A 14,774-nucleotide genomic window follows, 5' to 3' on the forward strand; every position below is an offset into this window, starting at 1 on the left:
ACTTAAAAGCAAAAGCCTCAAAAAAAAAAAAAAAAAAAAGCAAAAGCCTCAGGAACCTGTAGAATTATAACAAAAGCTCAAACATCAGAGTCCTGGAAGGATAGGAGAAAGAGGGTGGAGTTAAAAAATACTAAAAAAAAAAATTGGGTGAAAACTCCTCAAATTTGGGAGATAAATGTATACATTCAAGAAGCTAAGTAAACCCCAAACAATATAAAGTCAAAGAAATCCATACTAACACTGAAAACTAAAAGAGAAAAACAAAAGTCTAAAAATCAAAGACAGGGGCACCTGGGTGGATCAGTCGGTTAAGTTTCCAATTCTTGATCTAGACTCAGGTAATGATCTTGTGCTGATGGTGCAGAACCTGCTTGGGATTCTGTCTCTTCTTCTCTCTGCCCATTCCGCACCTGTTCTCTCTCTCTCTCTCTCTCTCTCTCTCTCTCTCATAATAAATAAACATAACAATTTTTTTAAATCAAAGACAAAACAAAAATCTTGCAACTAATGAGAGAGGAAAGATGGCACATTTCTCATCAGAAACCATGGAATCCAGAATGAAATGGCATTACATTTTTCAAGTGTGGAAAAAAGAAAAAACAACTATCAATCTAGGATCCTATATCCAGCATAAGTATTCCTCAGAAATGAAGAAAAATCTCATTCTCAGATGAAGGAAAAGAGAACATGTTGCTGGCAGACTTACCCTAAAACAACAGCTAAACAAAGTTCTCTAAACCAAAAGAAAACAATAAAAGAAAGAAGGAAGAACATGGTGAGCAAAACTATGGGTAATTAACAATAGGCCTTCCTTCTTCTCTTGCATCTTCTCAATTATATTGATGGTTGAAGCAAAAATTATACCACCGTCTGATGTGGTTCCAAATGTATGTTGAGAAAATATTTAAGACAATTAAATATTGTAAAGGGAGAGTAAAGGGATGCAATGGGAGATAAGTGTTTTATGATTTATATGAACTAGTAAAATAACACCAGCAAACTGTGGAAAGTTATGTATAGATGAGGTAGTACCTAGAGCAATGACTAAAAAGGCTACCCAAAAAGATACACTCAAAAAACACCATAGCTAGATGAAAATAAAATTCTAAAATTGTTCAAGTAACACATAAGAAGGCAGGAAAAAGAAAATAAAAATGAAAAACAGAGAAAAAACAACAATTAAAATGGTACAATTAAGCCCTAACACATTAATAATTACATTAAATGTAAATGGTCTAAGTGTATCAATTCAAAGACAGAAATTGGTAGAATTAAGTGGCAGAAACTCACTTCAAATATAAAACATAAGCAGTTTTAAAATAAAAGAATAAAAAAGATGTATCATGCAAAAATTAACCAAAAAAAAAGGTCAGGAGTAGCTATATTAATATAAATAAAGTATGACACAGTACAAAGAAAACTATCAGAGATAAAGAGGGACATTAAATGAATATAAAAGGGTAAATTCACCAGTAAGTATAGTAATCCTGCACAAGTATGTACCAACAAACAGAGCTTCAAAATATGTGAAGCAGGGGCACTTGGGTGGATCAGTCAGTTGAGTGTCCAACTCTTGATTTCAACTCAGATCATGTTCTCAGGGTTGTGGGATAGAGCCCCATAACGGGTTCCACACTGAGCATAAAGCCTGCTTGAGATTCCCTCTCTATCTCCCTCTGGCCTTCTCCCCTGCTCATGCTCTCTCTTTCCTCTGAAATAAAAAATAATAATAGTAATAAAAATAAAAAATAAAAAAATAAAAACAAAATAGGTGAGACAAACTCTGATATAACTGAAAAGAGAAATAAATAAATCTGTAATTACAGCTGGAGACTTAAACATCTCTTTTTCAACAATTGATAGAATAACTGTAAAGAAAAATCAGCAAGGGTATGGAATAACTCAATGACATCATCTAATATGGTACAATCAACACTCCACCCAAATAGCAACAGGAAACATATTCTTTTCAAGTCATATGACATATACCAAGACAGATCATATCCTGCACCATAAAATAAACCTCAACAAATTTTTAAAAATTGAAATAATACAGAAAGTATTCTCTGACCACAATGAAATCAAACTAAAAATCAATAGCAGTTAACAGAAATTTACAAATACTTGGAAACCAAATAACACACTTGTAAATAATCTATTAGTCAAAGAGGAAGTCTCAACGGAAAGAAAAAAAATGCATTAAATTAATGAAAATGAAATACAACATATCGAAATTTGTGGGACACAGCTAAAGCTCAGGGGAAAATTTATAGCATTAAATGCATGCACATTACAAAATAGGAAAAGTCTCAGGTCAGTAATCTAAGACTGCACCTCAAGAATCTGAAAAAAAAAGAAGGAGCAAAATCAACCCAAAGCAAGGAGAAGAAAGGAAATAAGAATAAGAGGAGCAATCAATGAAATTGAAAACAAAACAAAACAAAAACAAAAACAAAAGAAAACCAACAAAACGAAGTGTTGGTTCTTTGAAAACATCATTAAAATTAACAAACTGCATCAAAATTAAAAATTTTTTCTCTGTGACACTCATGTGGAGAGGATAAAAAGATAAGCTATAAAGAAAATATTTTCAAACTGTATATCTGACAAAGGACTAGCATCTACAGCATACAGGGAATTCTCAAAACTCAACAATGAAAAAAGGAAATAGCAAAATTCATGAAAAGACATTTCACTAAAGAGTATATACGGGTGATAAGTATATGAAAAAATTTCGACATCATTAGCCATTAAGGATATATGTACTTAAAACCACAATGAGATATTACAACATATCTATCAAAGTGGTTAAAAAAATAAAACTCTGAATGTTAGGATACAGAGAAACAGTATTGTTCATACATTGCTGGTGGGAATACAAAATGATATAACCCTCTCAAAAGCATTTTAAACATGGGATTACTATATGACTTGGCAAATGAACTCCTGGGCATTTATCTAGAAAAACAAAAACTCATGGTCACATAAAAATCTGTACATGACTATTTATAGCAGCATTACTCATAATATATAGTAAATCTATATTATGAAATACTACTCAACAACAAAAAGAAATGAACTACTGATACACAAACAAACTGGATGGATCTCCAGAGAATTATGATGAGTGAAAAGAGTCAATCCCAAAAGGTTACATACTCCTTGATTCCATTTATGTAACATTCTTGAAATGACAAAATTATAGAAAAAAATTTTAAAAGCTTACTGGTTGCCAGAGGTGAAGAAGGATGGTGGTGGAAGGGAAATGGGTGTAGGTATAAAAAGAATTTTAGTGACCATAGTGACCTTGACTGTATCAATGTCAAATATCCTGGTTGTGATATTGCACCATAGGTTTGCAAGATGTTACCATTGGGGGAAACTGGATAAAGGGTAAATGAGAGCTGTCTATATTATTTCTTACAGCTGCATATGAATCTATGTGAATCTCAAAATAAAAAGTTTAATTTTAAAAAAGTTTTAAAGGAATGGAAGTGTGAAAGAAAGAAAGAGAGGGAGAAAGGGGAAAGGAAGGAAGTAAAGAAAGGTAATTTCTTTCTCTCTCTTTCTCTCTTCCTTTCTACACCAACTGACTTGGTTAGAGTTTCAATGACAAAGTTTTGAATGAGGAGAAAAAATGGTGCACAAAAGAAGCATAGTATGACTTCATTTTTGTTAGAAAATGACACAAACCGTTAAGTAAAAAAGTCTGGAAGAAAACACATCATTTCTCAACATGGGTTGTTTAATGCAGGTGAGGCAGAGAGGGCACCATGGGAGAAGCTAGAGAGAAAGGGATTACTAAAATGCAATAAAGAAAGAGGACAGGACTAGGTGCCTGGGTGGCTCAGTCAGTTAAGTGTCCAACTTCGGCTCAGGTCATGATCTCACAGTTCTTGGGTTCGGCCCCGCTTTGGGCTCTGTGCTGATGGCTGAGAGCCTGGAGTCTGCTTCGGATTCTGTGTCTTCCTCTCTGCCCCTCCCCCACTCATGTTTTTTTTAAAAAACTTTTTTTTAAAAGAAAGAGGACAGGGAAATTTCACTGATTTCATACATATATGTGTGAGTAATATGCATAAAAAATAGAGGAAGATGGCTAGAATTAGATCTTTGTGATCTACGAGAATGTCTACTATATTAGGAAGACAAGTTTTATTTTTTTTTTAATTTTTTTCATGTTTATTTATTTTTGAGAGCAAGAGAGACAGAGCGTGAGTGGGGGAGAGGTAGAAAAAGAGAGAGACACAGAACGTGAAGCAGGCTCCAGGCTCTGAGTTGTCAGCACAGAGCCCGACATGGGGCTCAAACTCACAAACCGTGAGATCATGACCTGGGCCAAAGTTGGACGCTTAACCAACTGAGCCACCGAGGAGCCCCGAAAAGTTTTATAGTAATATGTATTGTGCCTCTATTTCATGTAGATCAAACAAAGCACCCAACCTCTAGGTATGAATGTTGGGGTACCAATGTCTGTAAGGACAGCTACCAATCATCCCATCCCACCTCTTTTGGGATAAATGTTATGCAGCAATAGATACCTGAGACATGTTTATAGATATGTAAATGTTTGGACCAGAAAAGAGAACATTATGAACAAAAACTTACCTATCAAGAGTGGCTGCTTAGCAGTGGCAATAAGAATGAAAGGGGAGATGATAAACTGTTAGCTTATATGTCTTTATATTACCTCACTGGTTTCTACAATTTGAAAAAAATCAAATGCGGAAAAAATTTACAAGAGGAAATAAAAATGTTCTATGTTCCATTTTGTTGTTGGAATTGACCTTTGGAAAAGTGCTCTTACTTTACTGTTATTCTCTATGTGCTGCAGCATTCTGGAGACCTCCGTTTCAGACATTTGTATACAATGTTTGTTTCATAAACACATTTATAAATCAATTTTCTTTAAAACTAAGGGGCTATGCATTGAAAGTGGCTGTGAATTGGCAACTAAAACATTCTTAATCTTCTTTAAATATGCTATAAAACTAAGCAAGAGATCAGCATTAACAAAATTGATTTTAAAATATTCTCAGTAATGCAGTCTATAAGATACATTAGAAAAGTGCATTAGCTCACAGAACATTTTATCAGCCTGTAAAATTGTCAACAGCTTCTCTGTTCTGAACAGTGATACAGCAATGATAAGTCTGCAGGAAATTTATCAGAAGCATGAGAAAATGATAATGTTTTCGCTGTGGGTTGCAGTTTTCATTTTTATTAACTTTTATATTTATTGAATACTTGATTTCTTTAGGATCTTCCTGGGCTTCTTATGGGCCCTAAAATTCCTGGCCAAGGCCATTTTCATTAATTCAATTCAACAGATTTATATCTATAGTGTCTACTGTGTGCTGGCAGGGGCTTAGAGAAAGAGAATCAGAACCTCAGAAAAAAAGAGAGGAATTGACAATAACAAGATAATGACCTAATATGAAAAGTAAAACATTTAAAAAGATTAATAATGTGCAGGAGGTAAAGCCATAAAAACGAGACAAAGTATATTCCATTTGAGCTCCTCTTAAGGATAGCAAGAGTTTGGCAGTCAGACAAGATCAGGAACTATATTCCAGACAGGCTGTAAGAATGTGGGGAAGCAAGGAAGTATGAAGAGCATGAGGTGACTGAGAAAGAAAATGTCATTTGTAAGGATGAATGGATCTGACTGGCAAGCTTTGGAAATGATGGAAGCGGCACACTATTAAAATTAAGTACACAGGCTCTTCTTCAACAAGGGTGTCAATTCAGGGCAGGAAAGGATACTCTTTTCAGCAAATAATGCTGGAACAAGTGGACATCCACATGCAAAAGAACAGAGTCAGACTCCTTCCTTAGACCATACATAAAAATTAATTCCAAGTGATCACAGACATAAATGTAAGTGCTAACACTGTAAGACTTTTAGAAGGAAACATGGGAGTAAATCCTCATGAACTTGGATTGGAGTAGGCAAAGACTACTTAGACGTAACACCAAAAACATAAGCAACAGAAGGAAAAAATAGATACATTTGAATTTATCAAATTTTCAGAAGTTTTTACTCCAAAGGACATCATCAGGAAAGTGAAAAGACAGACCAGAATGGGAGTATTTTAAAACTCCTACCATTCAACACTTAAAAAAAAAAACAATTTAAAAATGGGCTTTAAAAATATCTTCACAAAGAGACTTAACAGACATTTCTTCCAGGAAGATATACACAAGGCCAATAAGCATGTGGAAAAAGTCCAGCATCATTAGTAGTTAGAAATGCACATCAAAACCATGATGAGATACGTACCACTACTCATACTCACTAAGATGACAGACAATAATAAGTATTGGCAAGGACGTGGAGAAATTGGAACCCTCATACATTATTGGTGGAAATTTAAACTGGTGTATCCACTTTGGAAAATAGTTTGGCAGTTCTTCAAGAAGTTTAACACAGAGTTACTGTATGACCCCGCAATTCCAAATATGTACTTAAGAAATAAAAACATATGTTCACACTAAAACGCGTAAATGAATATTCCCGATAACATTAGTCATAACAGTCAACAAGTGGGAAGAATCCAAAAGTTCATAAACTCATGAATAGATAAGCTACATGCCATATATCCATACAATGGAATACTCAGAAATAAATAGAAATGAAATACTGATACTTGCCATAGCATGGATGAACCCTGAAAGCATTATGGTGAGAGTGACCAGTCACAAAAGATCACATAGCATATGATCCCATTTATGTGAAGTATCCAGAATAGGCAAATCCAGAGACAGAAAGTAAATTAGTGGTAGCCAGGGGATACAGGGGGAAATGGGGAGTGACTGCTAACAGGTGTGGGGTTTCTTTCTGGGGTGAGGAAAACGGTCTCAAATGTACTTTGGTGAATGGTTGCACAAGTCCGTGAATATACTAAAAACCGTTGAACTGTGCACTTTAAAATCAAAATAAAAACATACAGACTCTAGAGCCAGACAACCTAGGATGGAATCTCTACCACTTACCAGTTACAAAACTCTGAGCAAGTTTCTTTATCTCTGTGTAACAAAATTTCTTCATCTGTAAATGAATGATTAATTCCAGCTGAGATCTCAAGGGAAATTTTCACAGAGGCAGAATTTGGGCCGGTTTCAAAGATAGTGTTTTTTTAGATCATGAGATAAAGACCTTAAAAGGCACTAACACTTTCAGCATCTAATCTGTGCCAGGGTCTTCAGTAAGCCTTCTTTGTACATTGCTGCAGCTCATTCCTCCTGCTTTGTACTTACTTATGGGAAAAAATGATTCTGAATGTGAAGTGATTAAGGGACCAAATAGGGGTTCAACTACAGGTCCGAGGTCTCCTGCATCTGGCCTGAGTGAGACTGTGAGGAGGGAAGCGTAGGCCATCAGACGGAGTGAGTGAAGTGAGGTCTGTCTGGCAGTGTGGGAGAGGGTGGGGGGAAAAGGGCAGGTAGTCTGCTTAGGAATTTGAGGGCCATACAAGGTTTCTGGATTTCATCCTGTGGGTAATAGGGAACATAGGATTCCTTATCAAAAAAGGCCATATGCAGTAGGAATGAGGGTATATTTTTATGTGTAAAAATCCAAGTTTGCCTTGCATGTTATTATATAGCTCAGTTGTACCTTTCAGGAATCTTGCCATGTTACTCAAAATAGACACAGTTTGACAAGCTTGCCTTTAGTGAATTTTCCAGGAGAGAAACTGGTTTGCTTCTACAATTGAAAGATGACTTTTAATGATAAGTTAAAATCCTCTGAGAGTCTAAGAATTTGTTAATTTGATCTGATTGTTATTAAATGATGACAGACTGATTTTGATAGGAGTTTTAGAGCTAAGAATAGATCATGGAAGCCTTTAAATCTCATTAAAACCCTCAAGAGATGAACGAAAACTGCAGTTTCACCTTATATAAGAGCTCAGTGAAAAGGAAAACCACATGTATGCAATTATTCAAACGGAGTAGCTGATATGCATTGTATACTTGTTTATTCTATGGTGGATTTGGGGGTTTTTGTTTTTTGCGGGGTTTTTTGCTTTGTTTTTCGTTTTCTGGTCTGGTTTTTTGACTGTACCGTAGGCAACATGAAACCTTGCCTATGCCTCCTACTTGGAAAAAGATTCATCTAAGTCATCAACAAGCAGTGTCCAGCAAGCATTTGACATGTCTAGGAACTGTCAGAACTGGCACGCCAAGGCTGGCACCATGCAGCTGAAGGAACGGGTAGCAAATGTGCACCCAGTCTTATTCCAGGTGGTACCCGAACCTCAAGACATGCCGTGCACCTGCGTGGAAAGTCCCGAATGCGAGGCTGCTCTTCCTCTCTAAGCCAGTGCTTCTCAATGGAGATCCTACACCTACTAGAATGTGTGCCCTTGGGGAAAAAATGAAGGGAGTGCATTTTTGTTTATTTCATTGATGGGGAACTGCTAGAATTTAGTGACTATCTTGAAAACCACAGGACAGGACTGCAGAGTGAAGAGTTGCCCTACATTCAACATGACTTCCAAATCTCCTGCCACCTAAGTTATCTGACCTTCTCTGAAACTAAACTCTAATTCCATTTTAGATACAAACAAGTATGATTTTAATACGTACTGAATTATCCAGCAATTGAACCACCATATACATTGGGGGAAGACTGATACTGAGTCTTATTTTGTCCTTATTTTAAAATGCTAAATATGATCACCTCTGTTCAAATGATTTATTTTTTAGGTACCTAGGTTTTTCAACACTGTTTTCATACATCACTTAACACAATTTTACTATAGCTTCTCGTACTAGAGCTACTTTTTCTAATCCCTCCTTAATATTCTGTTGCTCATTGAAGGAAATTATCTCTAGTGTCTTTTGAAAGATGAGCTTGACTGTATGCACTGATATGTGGCGGAATTTCAAGAAAGTAGATAGGTTTTTGGTGATACTTTATTCTGTGCAAATGAATAAAGGAGACCTCACTGAAAATGGAGTTAAGAAGCCCTGAAAGAAAAGCTCTCCCGCATGTACCACTCATTGCAGCCTCCATAACCAGCAGAATGTAGAAAGACAGAAATTATTATAAGGGACAACACTTGCCACATAGGAATTTCATCTTCTGGTTTTAAGAAAAAGAAGGCAGATCCCTCCCTGTTCCAGCAACCACACACTAACGACTTGCAGCCACTAAGAAACTGCCACGACCTGGAACTCTTGTTCTTCTCCAATGAACTTTTGTTTAAAACAACCCTCCCAAATTGCCTCCTAAAACGTAATAAAAGCTGACCTCCCCTTTGTCTCTTTGGAGGGGCCTATGGCTCACTATAACTTGCATGTCCCAAATTGCAATTCCTCTCCTATTCCCCAATAAATTCATTTTGCTGGTAAAATAGCTGTTTTCCTAGAAGTCTTCTACCAAATGGCTTCTCATATTCTTACTTCTTTTAAATATAAAACTACTCATAATAAGCATTGGACTATTTCATTATACCTTCTCATGTAGCCAACCTGAACATTATATATTAAATATATAATCACTTAACTAAAAATTGCTTTCATTTTTATTTCACTTATTACACTTAAGGCATTATTTCAGTTTTTGAAACTACAGGCATCTGTTAACTATAAATTACCTTTCAGAATAGTAAATAGAGTGTACTTGTTATAAAACTTTTTATGAAATATTGTTAAGTGGCACTGTACTCCTATTATTGTAACAAAACACCTTTCACATTTTATATCCAAGAAAACAGAATGTGACTTAACCAAGATACTGCATAAAGAATGAGCTTTGATATCTCAAAAGTCAGAGAACCTTGCTGCTCACTCCATTCACAGTTTATGAACTTGTGTTGACCATTAAAATGCTGTATCATTCATCATTTGGGTACTCAGTAAATAGGTTGTAGTTGGAATGGATTATGAGAACTTTGTATAGAGCTAATTATTATTAATAATAATGCCAGTGACAGCCACCATGCATCAACCACAAGCAGGCATCATACTCAGAACTTTCCATCTATTATCTCATACAACCCCCATAATAATTGTGCCTAATAGGTATGTTGTTATTTATGATCACAGAGGAGGAAAATGAAGCTTAAACAGTTCAGTAACTTGCCCTTGATGAGGAGATGAGGAGGTGACAGGCCCAGACTCACACTTAGTCCTCTCTGCTTCCAACACCCAGGTGTTCTGTCTCCAAAAAGAACAATGTTCTTTAGTTTTGCATTAAGAAATGTGAAACCTAAAAATATTATTTTGAATTTCAGAGTAAGGTAAGAGTGTTCTGAATGAATCCATTAAGGAAATCAATAATTCCTACAAGTATTTCAAATCAAAATGATGGAGGAAAAGACACTATAATTCACACTAGTGGCTTACAGATTTTCACTAACCATGCCATGATGATCTCCCCTTTCTCACCGTTTGGAACTGATTCACACAATACTGCTCTCCACAGGACCACATCAAATAACAAATTGCAGACTGACTTATAAAAAGATGTTATAACTTGCGCTGTCCAACATGGTAGAATTACACCAACCCAGGTGGCTATTGAGCATTAGAAACGTGACTAGTCTGAACTGAGATGTGCTATAAAGTATTAAATACTCTCCAGGTTATAAGTACTTAATATAGAAGTGTGAAATATCTAATAGTTTTAATTTTTATTATATGTTGGGGTGACTGGGTGGCTCAGTCAGTTAAGCATCTGACTCTTGATTTGGGCTCAGGTCATGATCTCATGGTTCATGGGTTCAAGCCTTGCATTGGGCTCTGAGCTGACAGCACGGAGCCTGCTTGGGATTTTCTTTCTCCCCCTCTCTCCTCTGCCCCTCCCACTCACACTTGCTCTCTTCTCTCTCTCTCAAAAATAAACTTAAAAAAATTTTTATTATATGTTGAAATAATATTTTGGAGATATGGGCTAAATAAAATGTTATTAAAATTAATTTCACCAGTTTTTTTAATGAGATTAATAGATTTTAAATGACATATTTGGCTCACATTTGTGGTTTGCATTATGGTTCTGTTAGCACTGTTATGAGCCACATGTGTTTTCAAATAACCAACCTTAAAATTGAATCATGGAAAAATTTTGTCGAGAGCAAAAGCAAAACAACAAACAAATGAAACTCAATACTTAGTGTGCTGGAAAAATTATTTGACTAAAGTTTCAATTTTAGTTTTGCCTACCAGTTAAGAGCTGCATAAATTTGATGAATCATTTAATACCTATTAATCATTTAATAGTTATTTGGTAAAACCAAGATAATTCTATATGCTTGCCTCAGGGGTTGTTACAAATATAAAATGAATAATTATTTCATTCGTTTATTCACCTGACAAAAATTTATCAAGAATCTACTGTGTGCAGGTACCAGGGATACAAAGAGTAGTAAGTTCTGGTACTTGCTCTCAAGCAGCTTACAGTAGAAGTTACAAGCATTTTTTTAAGGCTTTTTTATTTATTTATTTTGAGTCAAGGGGAGGGGCAGCAAGAGAGGGAGAGAGAGAATCTCAAGTAGACTCTGCACTGTCAGCACAGAGCCCAATGCAGGCTTGAACTCATGATCCATGAGACTGACGAACCACGAGATCATGACCTGAGCCGAAATCAAGAGTCGGATGTTTAACCCACTAAGCTACCTAGGTGCCCTGAAGTTACAAATTTTATAGGAGCCTTAACAGACAGCATGATAGTGTCTGTAACTGGTTAACTCTGCTCGTGGGATTAAGGAAAAATTCAACAGATGGATTAGCCTCTGATCTGCCTCTTGAATGTGAGGAGGAATTTGCCAGATAGAGAAGTCAGGGAGTATCTTGTTTTCCTTTCTCCTAAGTGTGAAAGAGCAGGGTATGCCTAGTGACGGGGTTAGGAGAGCAGGGCAGTTACGGCTCTGCAAAGTAAAGGAGTAGGGTAGGTAGTGCCATGTTTCCAGTGTTGGAAGGTTCTAGGTTACAAGGTTCTGGTGCTGACAGCTGAAAAAAGAGGAACCACGATCACTTGCTAGCTTTTGGCAACGGTGCCCATATTCTAATGTGATTTTAGAATCTTTATTCCTTTCTTAGAGGAATGTTAACAAAAAGCATAGATATAAATTAGTAAGACTTAATTGAATAGCATTCAATAAAAATATCTGTAAAAAACTGTATGGGGCAAAATATTCCTTTTTTTTTAAGCATATGCTTAGCTCTTTGGGTTAGGACAATGCTTCATAAAAGGATAATTTTCAACAGGATAATTGCAGGGCTCCCTAGAGGAAGGAGCAGCTTCACAAAACAACTTGTACCTACAAGAAATACCTTCCAGTATTTCCAAAGACTGAATTAGTTGCTAGAAATAAACATATATCAAAGTTATTCATCTGTTGTAATGCTGCAGTCAATATGATTTAAATTTTTCCACGGGACTATATTTATTTATATTAAAATTGCAATGAAAATAATGGTACATGAATGATACATTCAAGATTATATATTTGGGCATAACATACTTATAAAAATCAATTTCAGAAGCAAAATTATGGCTGCCTTTTAACTCTAGTATTTTCTTTAGCACACTTTTTACAGAAATTGCGGTTTCAAGAATAATAAAAATAAACATTGACTAATCACAAATCTATTTACAAGTTGTGGGTATATTGTAGAACCTGAAAATGAAGTCATATTTTATTTTCATTATTTAAGGAATCAATATGCTGCACATAAAAGTAGAAAGTCCTGTTTTTTAGACAGCACATAAGGCAAAATCATGTTATTGAATAGAGATTTTTAATCTTTTCCTTTCAGATCATGAAACAAATAGGATGTAAGGCTAGAAGGATGTTTTTCAGCTAAAGTATATTATTTTCAATAAATGGTATTGAACAACAAAGCGAATTGATGCTTCTGTGTTTCTGACTGAAGAAAATATTGATTATATCAAAGAAGGATTCTTGTAACAAGATAATCTTCTTTCCCTGTTGACAATAAATGAGCTACCAAGTCTTGTAATAGCTTTCTGTTTTTCTGCTTTCTGGTCATGATCTCATCTTTGCAAGGTGTGTCATCCTCTAGGAGAGCCTGCCTCATTTCCCAGAAGACCACAAAACGAAGAAACCAGGTACTGATTTGTCTTTTATCATTTAGGGTTTGCTCAGGTCTGGTTTCCTCCAAAGGCACTTTAGAAGCAACAACAGCAACAGGAAGACCAAACCTCTTGCTTGGCTTTGGTTTTGTGTTTAGAACTCATTCTTTTATTTAAAAAATTGCTACTTATTAGAGGATATTTAAATAAAGGTTCACTAATCATATTTGCAAAAATAATGACTGTTTCCCTGATTTTAAGGATCCTGCTTGTGTCCCTGGTATATTTACATTCTAAATAACAGTAGAAATATAAACGTAATAGAAAATATCTATATAATTTCACTCTATGTAATCTATTTATTTATTCTCTTCTCCACTAACCCTGAGCCATTTGAGGAAAGACACTGTCTTTTTCTTCTTTGTGTCCATTATGTAATGAGTTATAATACCCGCTCAATAGACTTCTATATACATAAAACCCAGTGGTTGAAGTTTATGGGGAGACAAGCTGTGGCAACTAGCAATACCACCACCACTATCCCCCCCCCCCACCATCCCCTCATGCACTATACTCCTGGGAAAGTATTTGTTTAGTGAAAAGGATATGGTCTTTTTTTTAATGTTTATTTAATTTTGAGATAGAGAGAGACAGAGTGCAAGCGGGGGAGGGGCAGAGGGGCAGAAGAAGGCTTCAGACTCTGAGCTGTAGCACAGAGCCCGACGTGGGGCTTAGTCTTGGGAACAGCGAGATGACAAGCTAGGCCAAAGTCAGACGCTTAACCAGCTGAGCCACCCAGGCGCCCCAAAAGTATATGGTCTTGAAAAGCAAACAGAACCCTGTTAAAATTCTAATGTAGACATTCATTGAGCAATTCAATCTCCTTGACCCTTACTGTTTTATATGTATAAAGCAAGGACAATACCTCCTATGTTACACAGGTTTTTTGAGGATTGAATGAACAAATATTCACACAATGTATCATGATGCTTGCCTGGCACATAAAAGGCACCCAATAAATACTGATCCTCTATCTTCCTCTAATATCCCAGACTTATCCTCTTCAGACTGGGTCCTCAGCAATGTGTCAAGAGGGCCACAAAGCCACTGGATAAACATGATGGTCATCCTGTTGCATATGCTTTTCTGGATTACACATAATTATATTAATATAAAACATTTATTCATGGATGCATTTACTCAACAGATGTTTTTGAGCACCTGCTATGGAACATCAGTCTGCTGGGTACAAGGGATAAAATAATAAGATATGAATCCTCTAGTCCAGTGGGAAGGAAGGAAGGAAGGGAGGGAGGAGGGAGGAAGGAAGGAAGTTACAATTTTTGACAAGTACTGTGAAGGAAACAAAGAAATTACAGAGATAGAAACTAGTGGAAGGAGGGGCCAACTTCTTTAGACAGAGTGGACAGAGAAGTCTTTTAAAAGCAGTGGCATTAAGTTGAATAATGAGGAGACAGACATGGGAAGACTTAGGGATAAGCATTTGAAGCAGAGGGAACAGCAATGCAAAAGTCACATGACTTCTTCACATAAAACAAATTTCATATTTGCTGGTTTAGCAATCTCCCTGTTATTTGGAGATTTTTGGTAAATATCTGGGAAGTATTGCAGCGGAGATTTTGAATGCCAGCTGCAAGATGTAGGAATGGCAGATAAAAATCACTCTCTTCCCCCCCTATATTTAAGTTAGCAGCTTGCAAAGCCTGTAACT

The sequence above is a fragment of the Panthera uncia genome (genome assembly GCF_023721935.1).
Source record: "Panthera uncia isolate 11264 chromosome A1 unlocalized genomic scaffold, Puncia_PCG_1.0 HiC_scaffold_16, whole genome shotgun sequence".
In the NCBI taxonomy this organism is placed as follows: Eukaryota; Metazoa; Chordata; class Mammalia; order Carnivora; family Felidae; genus Panthera; species Panthera uncia.